The sequence below is a fragment of the Canis lupus genome, chromosome 25, assembly GCF_011100685.1.
Source record: "Canis lupus familiaris isolate Mischka breed German Shepherd chromosome 25, alternate assembly UU_Cfam_GSD_1.0, whole genome shotgun sequence".
NCBI lineage: Eukaryota > Metazoa > Chordata > Mammalia > Carnivora > Canidae > Canis > Canis lupus.
This window is the reverse complement of record NC_049246.1, coordinates 12,149,477-12,160,716: the sequence shown is the minus strand read 5'-3', so window position 1 is coordinate 12,160,716 and position 11,240 is coordinate 12,149,477. Positions and strand designations below refer to the sequence as shown.

Below are 11,240 nucleotides of genomic sequence, written 5' to 3'. Positions count from 1 at the left end.
AGGGGAAGCAGACTCACCTCTGAGCATGGAGCTGGTCTTGGGGCTTCAGCTCACAACCTTGCAGTCATTACCTGAGCTGAAACTGAGAATTAGACACTTAACCAATTGAACCACCTAAGTGACCTTCATTTTAGCAATTTTTAAAAGATATTTTATTTATGTATTTTTGAGAGAGAGAAAGCATGAGCGGGGAGAGGGGCAGATGGAGAGGGTCAGGAGGATAGAGAGAAGCAGACTCTGCACTGAGCAGGGAGCTTGACACAGGGCTTGATCCCAAGACCGGAAATCACGAGCTGAGCGGAGGGCAGCTGCTTAACCGACTGAGCCACCCAGGTGCTTCATTTTAGCAATTTTTAATGAAAGTACAGGATTACTTTATTTGTGCATCTTCTCAATTGTTTCTTCCTTATATTTGCTCTTTTCATTTCCTGTTGGCAAGATTTGACTTTATGTTCAAGGATCTTTTGGGGGTTTTTGTCTGGTTTTGGTCTAGTATTAACAACCTTGCTAGGATGAATGCTACATGGACAGCTGTGCCATTAGTCTTCTCCTGCTACACTTGTTCAGTGTAGATGACATAGCTCTTTTTTATTTTTTTTTTTAAAGATTTTATTTATTTATTCATGAGAGACACAGAGAGAGAGAGGCAGAGACATAGGCAGAGGGAGAAGCAGTCTCCATGCAGGGAGCCTAATGTGGGACTTGATGCCGGGACTTCGGGATCACGCCCTGAGCCAAAGGCAGATGCTTAACCGCTGAGCCACCCAGATGTTCCAATGACATAGCTCTTACAAATCTAGACTATGTCGCCAATTTGCTGACCTTTATCGTGTCCTGCAACAACCTGAATGCCATCGTCCCTTCGGATAGGTATGGATTCAACACTGTACTTTTGTCTCAGCTCTTTGGAAAGAGGGGAGACAAAATCTTGCTGCCAATGTGGGAAGGGGCATTGAAATGGCCTTTATGGTTCTTACTCTGGTCAGAAGTCACAGAGAAATTGAACTTCTTTTTTGGCCACTGGTGCTTTAGCAGTGGTTGCAAAAGCGAGGACTGGAGATTTATTTTTTAAAGACCAGAATCAATGTAGAAAACATGAAGTTCAGGGACGCCTGGACACCATGCTCAGTGGTTGAGCATCTGCCTTTGGCTCAGGGTGTGATCCTGGTTCTGGGATTGAGTCCCACATTGGGCTCCCCATGAGGAGCCTGCTTCTCCCTCTGTGTGTCTCTGCCTTTCTCTGTGTATCTCTTATGAATAAATAAATAAAATATTTTTAAATAAATAAAATCTTAAAGAAAACATGAAGTTCATGGATAGCAGATACTGCCATTGTAAATGGAATATTATGAAGATGTCAATGCTCTCTGAATAATCTTAATGCAATTGCAAGCCACTCGCAGCAGGCTTATCCAAGGAATTTAGCAAGCTGAATCTAAATTTTTATGTAAAGGTAAAGAACCTAGAAGACACAAAGAATTCTTGAAGAAGAAAAAAGCAGAGGGACTTTCATATTAAATATAAGGTCTCTTTATGCAGCTATTATTATAGGTCAAAAATGGAATTGATGTCTATCCTACATCATGCACAAAGATCAGTCCTGATGGAAGAAAGACTGTAATATGAAAGGCAAAACTTAAATATAGAAGAGCATCATAATGATATAGACACAGGAAGATCTTAAACAAATTCCCCCAAGTACTAATTATAAATGAAAAATGTAACTGCATTAAAATTAAGAATTCTATTCATCAAAATACAACATAAAGGGAATTAAGGCAATACATATGAAATGCACAGTGGTATCCTACATTGGCTCCTGAAATTGCAAAAAGACATTGCTGGAAAAACTGGTGAAATTCAAAGAAAGCCAAGAGTTTAGTTAACAGTAACATATACCAATGTTTGTGGTGTTTCTTTGTTGTGAGAAATCCCCTTGGTGATATAAAATGTGAGCATTAGGGAAAACTGAGTGAAGAGTAGATGGTAATTCTCTGTACTTTGTAACTTTGTAAATCTATATTACTCCAGAAAGAGAGTTTTTTCACAAGCTGGGAATTGGTTTTTAGAATATATGTAATTAATAAAGGAGTAGTTCTAAAGAACAATAAAAAATCAACAAGAAATAGTCATATTGGTCACCTGGGTGGCTCAGTTGGTTAAGTGTCTGCCTTCTGTCAGGTCATGATCTCAGGATCCTGGGATCCAGCCCCACATCAGGCTCCCTGCTCAGCAGGGAGTCTGCTTCTCCCTCTCCCTCTGTCTCTACCCTCTCTCGTGCTCTCTCTCTCTCTCTCTCAAATAGATAAAACCTTAAAAAAAATAGTCATACCATCCAACAATAAAATGGGCCAAAGTCACAAACAAATATCCTCAGAGGAGATATAAGTGGCAAATAAGATGACAATCCCATCTTACCCACCAGATCACTGAATGAGTACCGCAATGCCATTCCATCTCAATCAATCCTCCAGTGAACTCTCCTAGGATGTAAAATGGTATGGCCACTTAGCAAACAATTTGGAGGCTTGGCAAGCTTTTCCTAGGTACATGCTCTAGGGTCGCTCTTTCTCTTGTGCCAGGGTGCCAAGAGGCATCTGGAAGAATTTTCACAGCAGCACGGTTCAGAATAGACAAAACTGAGTAACAACTGAAATGTCCATCATGGGAGAACAAATAAATAAATCATGATGAGATCACTCTATGGAATATTATACAGCAGTGAAAATGAATGACTGTTAGCAACATACAAAAGTAAGGATGAATCTTAGAAGAAATGTTGAATCAAAAAAAGTCTCAGGAAAGCTAACATAGAGTATGATAGTTTATGAAGTTCAAATCATTCAAAATTAAATTTCATATTATAAAACTGAAAATAAAAAAGCAAGGAGCTGATAAAGAGAAAATTTAGGAAAGTCGTTATCCCAGGGTTAAGGAAGAGGCAGGTAGATGGATTCAGGGAGGGACACTCTTGTTCTTGTGACCTTGGTGACACTGGTGACCTTCTTGGTGACCTTGGTGACAGTCTTGTTCTTAGGCCCTGTGGTGGGTTCATGGTGTTCATTTTATTATTATGCCTCAATCTTATATCTATTATTTTGTATCTGTTAAATGTTACAGAATCTTTAAAAAATTGAAAGATAGGTTTAAAAAAAATAAGCAATGGGCAGAGCAAGCATGTTTCCAAAATTTCCGAGAACATTTTTTTTAACTCTAGTCTTTTTAGAGGAAAATGAAATCTTTTAAGGTTTTCAAGAGACAAGGGAAGCATCCGCATGCCTTCTCAGCTGGAATTTATGCCAAAAATGGAGTGAAGACTGCTGATCTTAATAGGTTGCCTAGAGTCAGTGAGTGGGTGGGTTACGTGTGCAATGCTGCGCAGCCCCCAGCGGGCCTCCACTAAGGCTGCTGAGCGCTGCCCCGGGTGGGGGGGAGGCTCTGGTGCCATCCCCACAAAGAGCTTACAGGGAGCAGCAGACCTCGTGCATTAAGAACATATCCAAAAGAGCCCAAAATGATCTGTTTGGAACATAAGCAGATCGTGTCATCCCTTTGCCTACCTGCCTCGGAGGACTTTCCCTTGGCTGTGAGATAAAGCTCAACCTGGTTTCGGGCAAGGGCCTCCCTTCTCTGGTCCCAGCCCTCCGTGGCCCCAGGGCGGGGTGGCCACGCTCCCTCAGTTCTCCCGGAGACTCTCTTACTGAAGTCCCTTTGTCCCTGGCACATGCCCAAGCTCTCTCTTCCCTGGACTTTTTCACACTCTCGCCAGACTGTCTCCTACCAGTTGCTCTCCCTGCACTGAGTCCTATTGAAAGACTATGCAGTCTCCTCCAAGAAGCATGCTGTGAACCCTGGACCCCAGTTCCCTGTGGTCATAATAATCTGTGGGCACCCCATACCCCCATCAGCTCCGGGGTCAGTCTTGTGCACCATGGGAACCCCAGCAGTGCCTGATCCATGTTTGGTCGATTAATTAGCATTTATCAGAAGCATTGCATCCAGGTTACAGAGGAGGAAGCGGTGATTGTGTTTGGAGGGCAGAGGCGGAGGGCTTTCAGGAGGAAGTGGGGGGGGAGGTGGGGGGACATGTCCATGACTTGCATCAGCTCCCAGTTGCCAAGCTTTTGTCGTGCTGCAGGCTGTCCTCAGTGGGTGGGCTGTGTCTCCCTGAGGTTACAGCACTGCTGGGGAGAGATGAGCTTTCTCTCTAGACCTAGTTCACTAGCTCTCTCTCTGTCACGCTGTCATCTACTCCATGCGCTCCATCCTTTCCTGGTTTCAGCACAAGGTCACCATTTCCGAGGGGGCCTTCCAGGCTGGGAGAAGCTCTGCATTCTCCTGGAAGGACTCTCGGCCACCTTGCATTCCAACAGCAATGCTCTGACCACCCCAACCCAGAGTCAGAGTTTCCCTTGTTAGTCCCATCTGGCCTAGCATGTCCACAATGACAAGTCTCAGGGAGCAAAACCCATCTAGTTCAGAAAGTTGTGTGCTCAGGAAGAAAAGGTGCATTGTGCATGGAAAGCGTGCAAACTCCTCGTTAGCTGAGCATCAGCAAAAAGAAGAGAAAGATCAGTTGTGGCAGGTGCCTTTGGGTGTGGTCTGTGTGAAATCCAACCAATCATACATTTATGGTCTGTGCATTTTTATTTATCTATGTTATGTTTACGTTTTTTAAACATTATAAAAACATCATGTGGGCACCCCGGGGGGCTCAGCGGTTTAGCGCCGCCTTCAGCTCAGGGCATGATCCTGGAGTCCCCGGATGGAGTCCCACTCAGGGCTCCCTGCATGGAGCCTGCTTCTCCCTCTGCCTGTGTCTCTGCCTCTCTCTCTCTCTGTGTCTCTCATGAATAAATAAATTAAAAATCTTTAAAAAAAATACAAAATAAGTAAAAACGTCATGCTCCATTGTCAATCCCCTTTCTAACTTAAAATAAGCTTAAGAGGTTGGATCGGGGGGATGGTCTGGCTGCAAGGCCTACCTTCACTGGTGCTGAGGCCTGCCGGGCTCCCCTGGTTGAGCTGGCAGGCAGCTGGCACCTGCCTCACTCACTGCCCTCAGGGACGGGCACACTCCCCAGTCAGTGGCAAAAGCAAAGAGGCTTGGCATTCTGTCACGGAGCCAGCGCAGGATCAAGAAACGACATGCGAACAGGGTCCCAGAAGCCCTCCCCTGCGGGTCCTCTTCCAGTATCTACTCTCTGAAGTTTGGGTGACCGTCCATTGTAAGGTGAAACGAGTAAGGAGGTTCCCGCACACGGACCCCCTGTCCCCAGGTACTACCAAGACACGCATTGTCCCAGAGGTCCCTCTGATCCTTGGGGCCATTTTATTGTGCACAACTTAGCTGAATCACCACGCTTCAGATGTTTTAAAATCAGAGAATGAGAGAGCCACGCCAGAGCGCATGTTTCCTGGGAGAACATCTTGCCCAAGAAACGATTGCAGACACTAGTATTAATCTCAAGCAGGGCTGAGCTGGAGCCGGGTCCTAGCAGCCAACTGGGGAGCAGCAGCTCTGCATGCGGGACTCCCGGCGACAGCCGCACGGCCCCGGTGGGAGTAGTTCCCCAGGGGCGGCAGATGCTACCGGCTGGGCTCCTCCACCGCCGCTGGGCCCGGGGCGCTCCTCCAGCACTTCGCTGGCAAGTGGAGCTCAACGTGTGACTGGGGAGTAAATTGCCCTTGGCGGGGGCCGCTGTCTCACTCGCTGAACGTCTTGAACATCTTGGTTTGCCTTTGACTGAGGCGTGGCTCCGGGGGCCCTGGGTCCGGCGGCGGAGGAACAGGAGACTTGCGGGCTCAGAAGCGGAGGGCAATTGGCAGCCGGTCACAAGAGACTCTTTGTCCACTCGAGCTGGCACAGGCTGCTGGGTACCGCGCGCCCCAGGCCAGGGAGGGGGGCCCTGCTGCGGGGAGCCAGCCAGGAGACTCCCCGAGGCGACCCGGCATCCCCAGAGTGCTTGTGGGTGTCACTTGCTGGCCTTTCTCAGGAGGCCAAGCAGGTGACCCTCTACCGGGAGGAAATCCCATTGTGCCTTTGGCCACAGAGCTCTTCACGATCATTGTTTGGCTCGGGGATTCTTACACTGGACCTGTAGAGCAGGTGCCAATACCAGGCTAGGAAACTGAGGCTGAGGGCGGGAAGTGGCTACCATGGGTCAATCTGGCTCCAGATTCCCTTTTTCCAGCTCTACCCCAGGCTGGCCCAGCTGGTGCTCTGCTCCCGTTCCCTCCTGAACAGCAGCAACGGAGCAACCCCAGCGCAGGGAAAAGAGGGCAGGTAACCAGCCCCACGGCGAGGGGACAGTGATGGGAATGTGATGGGAATGACCAGAATGGTGGCTGTCCTCTGAAAACCCAGCAATATTTCTCGTCCCACAGGAGCCACAAGCAGAGCTCAGGCTGGAGAAGCCTCCCCACTAAGAAGGAAGTACACTTGGTGTCCCTCCCTCTTCTCCTTTTTTTTTTTTTTTTTTTAATTGTCTTAACTAGGATCATCTTTCCCTTAGGCCTCACCATCCTAGTGGGTACAGTGAGGACGTGGGGACAGCACTAGATTTGAGATTGGGAGACAGGGCCCTGGTCCTGACCCTGGAAAGCCACTGACCTCTAGACTGGTGGTTGGTCTTCATCCCCTACTAGGATGTGTCCATGATCCACAACTCCCCACTCCTCCCTATCCTGCCCACCATCCCTCGTTGGGGAGCAGAATTCCCAGCCCAAGACACCCTTTCTATGAGCCAAGTTCCACTAATAAAGGCAACTCCAGCCCCGAAAGTGCGAGGGACCCCATGGTAGAGACTGTCAGTACAATAAATTGCTCTGTAGAATAGAGCTATTCTCTTGTCCCCAAATAGTGTCCCCAGTAATAGTGCTTGGAGCTGACTGCCAGAAGGGCCCTACAACACCTAACTCGGTTCTATACATGCTTTTCTCTGTCAGTGCTACCCTCCTTCTAGAAAGAAAGGGAGGTGGGAGGAGAAGACTTCACCCTTGTTGATATGACCTCAAGCACTAACGGCACTCCAACATTTTTTCCTCAAATATTCCCCACCAGAAACCCTTCTGCAAGCCCCGAATGCTACCCAAAGGAGCATGGAGGATGTGGCTGGGTTCTTGACAACTCCCCCTCCATCTCAGTGGCACCAGAGATCTCAGAGTTGGAAGCATCCTCAGAGGCCACCTGGTCCAGCTTCTGCTCCAGGGCAGGACCCCTCCCTACATCCACTTGGTCTCCACACAAAACCTCCCAGCGATCTGGCTACAAGCTGAAGTGCCTGGAATTGTAAGGAATTTCCCACACTCTCAGTCCCAATCCACCTCCCTGTGGACCAACCAGCTCAGCCCTGGGGAATTTGCTCTCTTCCAGACTGCAGCCTTGCAAATTTATGAAGACAGCACGGGGTTGCTCTTGGTGATTCCAGGGTAGACATCTACTGTTTCTTCAATCATACCTCAGATGACCAGGCTTTCAGAGCTCCCTTCTGGACACAGTCAGGATCCCACAAAACCTAGACACCACGTGCCTGGAACAAAGGATGGGGGCTACTCCCTCCCTTTATGGAGTCTCTGCTCTGACTGGGTTAATATAGCTGAAAACTGCACAGCCACAAGTGACGTGCTAATTCATATGGGATTTGTGGCTGTCTAGAATTTCCAACTTTACCCCCATCTTGTCTTTGCACAGTTAATTATTTGAACTGAAATGAGGCACTTTACCTTTTAAAAGCTTGTCCTTTCCCTATCAGCTTATTGGTTTTTTTTTTCTTGTCCTGATACTCAGTCATCTAACCTATGAGCTCCCCCATGTAGCTCTGCAGCATCCTGAGGTGATAAGTCACACAGGGTGACCCCAAAGACAGAGATCCAACACCTGATGTTACAGTCTCTTCTTGGTTGACTCTGAAGCATTGAAAATTAGTTAATGTCTCTTTTCAACCACATCTTAACAGCTCTGAGTGTAATAACATTGATTCCACATCTCAGAAATCTTTTGTTTTTTTTAAAAATCACTTTTGCCATGGAGATTGTGTGCGCATGCCATTGTATCCCCAGTTCAGACAGATCCAGAGGGTTCTTACGAAAGTGTTTGCACCAGGCCTAATGCCCACTACGGTCAAGCCTGTGGGATGTCCATAACCACCTCTCATTAATTTTTCCAGAATCTTCTACTAGGGTTCTAGGTGCAATGTTTCTATGCCACACACTGTCTTCCTAGTGTTTCATGGGTGAATGAAGTAAGATGTGAGTGTGACGAGATACATATGCAATGTCACAAGGAGACACAGTTGTGCCTTCCACGGTGGGATTTCTGAGAGGAGAGGCTGAGAAGTGTCTTCTCCTCTTATGTATCTTTCCTAATATGACTTAAACTCTTTTCATCTTTATGCCTTTTAGTTTTCTTTTAACCAACTGTGCCCTGACTAACCTAATTTTGAAATTTCTCCCAGTGTCTACACCTAATGAAGATGAAATTTGTACCCACTCCCCTCCCCTCCCCGCCAGAAGCAGGCAATTTGGACTTGGTGGGGAAGGAGTCTAAATGCCCTGAGCCAAAGTGTCCCTAAAGTCCCTTCCCAACTACAGGACCGGGTCGGAAGTAGGAGGAGGGGTGGGAAATGCCAACTGATGGGGAAATGTTGGAGACACCCCTATCCTGAGCCTGCATCTCCCTCCAGGTGTCCCCAGCAGGGAGAGGCTACCTGGCTGGAGGAGGTACACTGGGCAAGTTTCTTTACTTAATACTACGTCTATAAAATGGGAATGATAATACTCACTTTGCAGGGTTTGCTTTGCTCTGGGTCAGTAGTCCAGACTCCACTCTTCTCCCTCTGGTTTCCTATCTGGGTGTCCCCAGAGGGGATGCAACCTGGCTGAACGTGTTCCTTCCTTATCAAATGAGTATGTCCACCTCCATGTCCTGTGAGATCTCTTGTGGTGCTCAAGGCCATGTGCCAGATGATTTACCTGAATTCTGTTTTCACCAGAGTAACCTGCAGACTGAGGTACGGTTAATCATTTGCTAAATGGTTCGGTTTTTATTTCAGAGAAACACCTACCGCACATAGTGCATATGAGAAAGGTTTGCATTGTATGAATTATTTTCCCATTTGAAACCCAGAATCTCGCTCAAATGGCTTTCCAACCCATATTGTACTGAAGTATCCTGTTTGTTCCATTAACTATTCACAGAGTCAACTGGGGAACCGTTGTTATTAATTTCAATGGAAAGCTAAAATGCAGTTCATTTTCTATAATTGCAGGCCCACGGTCTAAAGAGCCAGCAAAAGCTTTTAATCTGAGGCATTTTTAGAAGAGTATGATCAGAATTACATTGAACATCTTTTGAAGGTACATAATTATGAAAACCTCAATAACATTGACATTCAAAGAGCATGGATGCTAAACTCAAGCGCAGTGAACGAGCGGGATGGCCGTCTAAGTTGCTCCTGATGGAGGAATGCCCACGGGGAATGTTTGCACACCTCGGGTTTCCAGTTTATTCAAGCTCCGCAAGCTCTTCATGCCACATGGGTGGGGATGTGCCGGCTCCCCTTCTACATGCAAGGTGTTCAGAGCTTCAGGGAACCTGCACCAGGCCGGGGGCTGCACACCCAGGGGAGCGAGGGAGGGTGGGCGGTCCCTCCAGCCACCAGAGGGCGTGAGAAGGCGACACAGTTCACCGTCTCCCCGGAGCGCATTCCCAATGCACTGAGCACCCAGCACCCGCAACCGGGTCTGGAGCCCGGCTGCTCCAGTTTGCAGAAAAAAAACTAACCGGTTCCTCCACTTGCTACCTTCTTCCAGACCAGCCAGGAGTCACAAGCACTCGATCAAGGCTGTCATCCCGTGGGTCGCAATCCCAGGAGGATGGAGCTCCGCCCCCTCCCCCCAAGGAGAAGGACAGTAACAGAGGGAAGGGGAGTGACCGGGACCGAGGCCATCAAGAGCCACCTCGCCCCCCCCCCCACCCCACCCCACCCCCCCCGCGGAAGGCAAGTTAAACAACATCGCCAACAGACAGGTGGCTGGAGGCTGTGGGAGATCAGGTGAAGGACAGATGTCGCTTTCATTCAACACGGAAATCCGTTTTTGCAAACATAGGCCATGCTGAGACCATGCTGCTCAGTAAGGGGCTGCAGAGAGGAGGGAGGCACCTGAGCCTGTTTCAGGGCAGCGCCAGCACCTTGCTGGAGCGATGATGACTGTGCTACGGAAGCAGGGACAGGGACGAGGGGCGCGGGGAGTCCCAGGAGGCAGTGAGCACTTGAACCAGCTTTGGCGGAGAAGAGGCCCAGGGTGCAGGGATGCAGGGGATAACAGGGGCAAATGAAAGACCGAGGAAAAGTCCTGTTGGGCGGGGGTGGGGGGGTGGTGTTGGGTGAGGTCTCAGAGGCAGGTTGGGGCTGTGGTCGGTGGGTCCTGTAAGCCTTAAGGCAGACTAGGGAGTCTGGGTTTTATTCAGTTGGCCAGGAGAAGCCAGCAGTGGTTGTAGAGAGCGACAGGGTCAGATGTCTGATTTAGGATGCCAACTCTGAGCCTTTGTTGTCATCACAGCTGGGTGGGTAAGAGGGGACAGTTTAACCATTGTAATGCTGGGAGCTAGTGAGGCAAACCCACATGCTCCTCCGGTGCTCCTTGCTTCCCCTGCAGTCCCTAGGGGGCCATCCGTGTCAGTCTCTTTGAATGGTGGGGAAAAATTAGATTTTCATTCACTTTTTCCTAAAAACTAAAAAACCTAACAAATGCTTAAAATACAGATGGGTGCTGACACCGTCATCCACTCTGCATATTAAAGTCACGTGTCATTTGGGAGATGAGAAAAGTCATTAACAAGAAGTGACCCTCTGCAGAGAAAGGGGCACCTTCTTCCACTGTTGATGGGAATGCAAGCTAATGCAGCCACTCTGGAAAGCAGTATGGAGGTTTCTCAAAAAGTTGAGAATAGGACTGCCTTACGACGCAGCAATTGCACTACTGGGTATTTACCTCAAAGCTACAAATGTAGTGATCCGAAGGGGCACCATACATCAATGTTTATAGCAGCAATGTCCACAACAGCCAAACTATGGAAGGAGCCAGATGTCCATCAACAGATGAATGGATAAAGAAGATGTGGTATAGATATATACATTGGAATATTACTCAGCCATCAAAAAAAAAGAAATCTTACCATTTGTAACGACATGGATGGAACTAGAGGGTATTACGCTAAGTGAAATAATCAGAGAAAG

At 48.0% G+C, this 11,240-nt stretch overlaps 1 pseudogene; it reads right to left on the bottom strand.

Annotated features, from left to right (window-relative positions):
- Positions 1 to 375: 375 nt before the first annotated feature.
- LOC106557742 lies at positions 376 to 3,448 on the bottom strand (annotated as a pseudogene).
- Between the last annotated feature and the right edge of the window lie 7,792 nt (positions 3,449 to 11,240).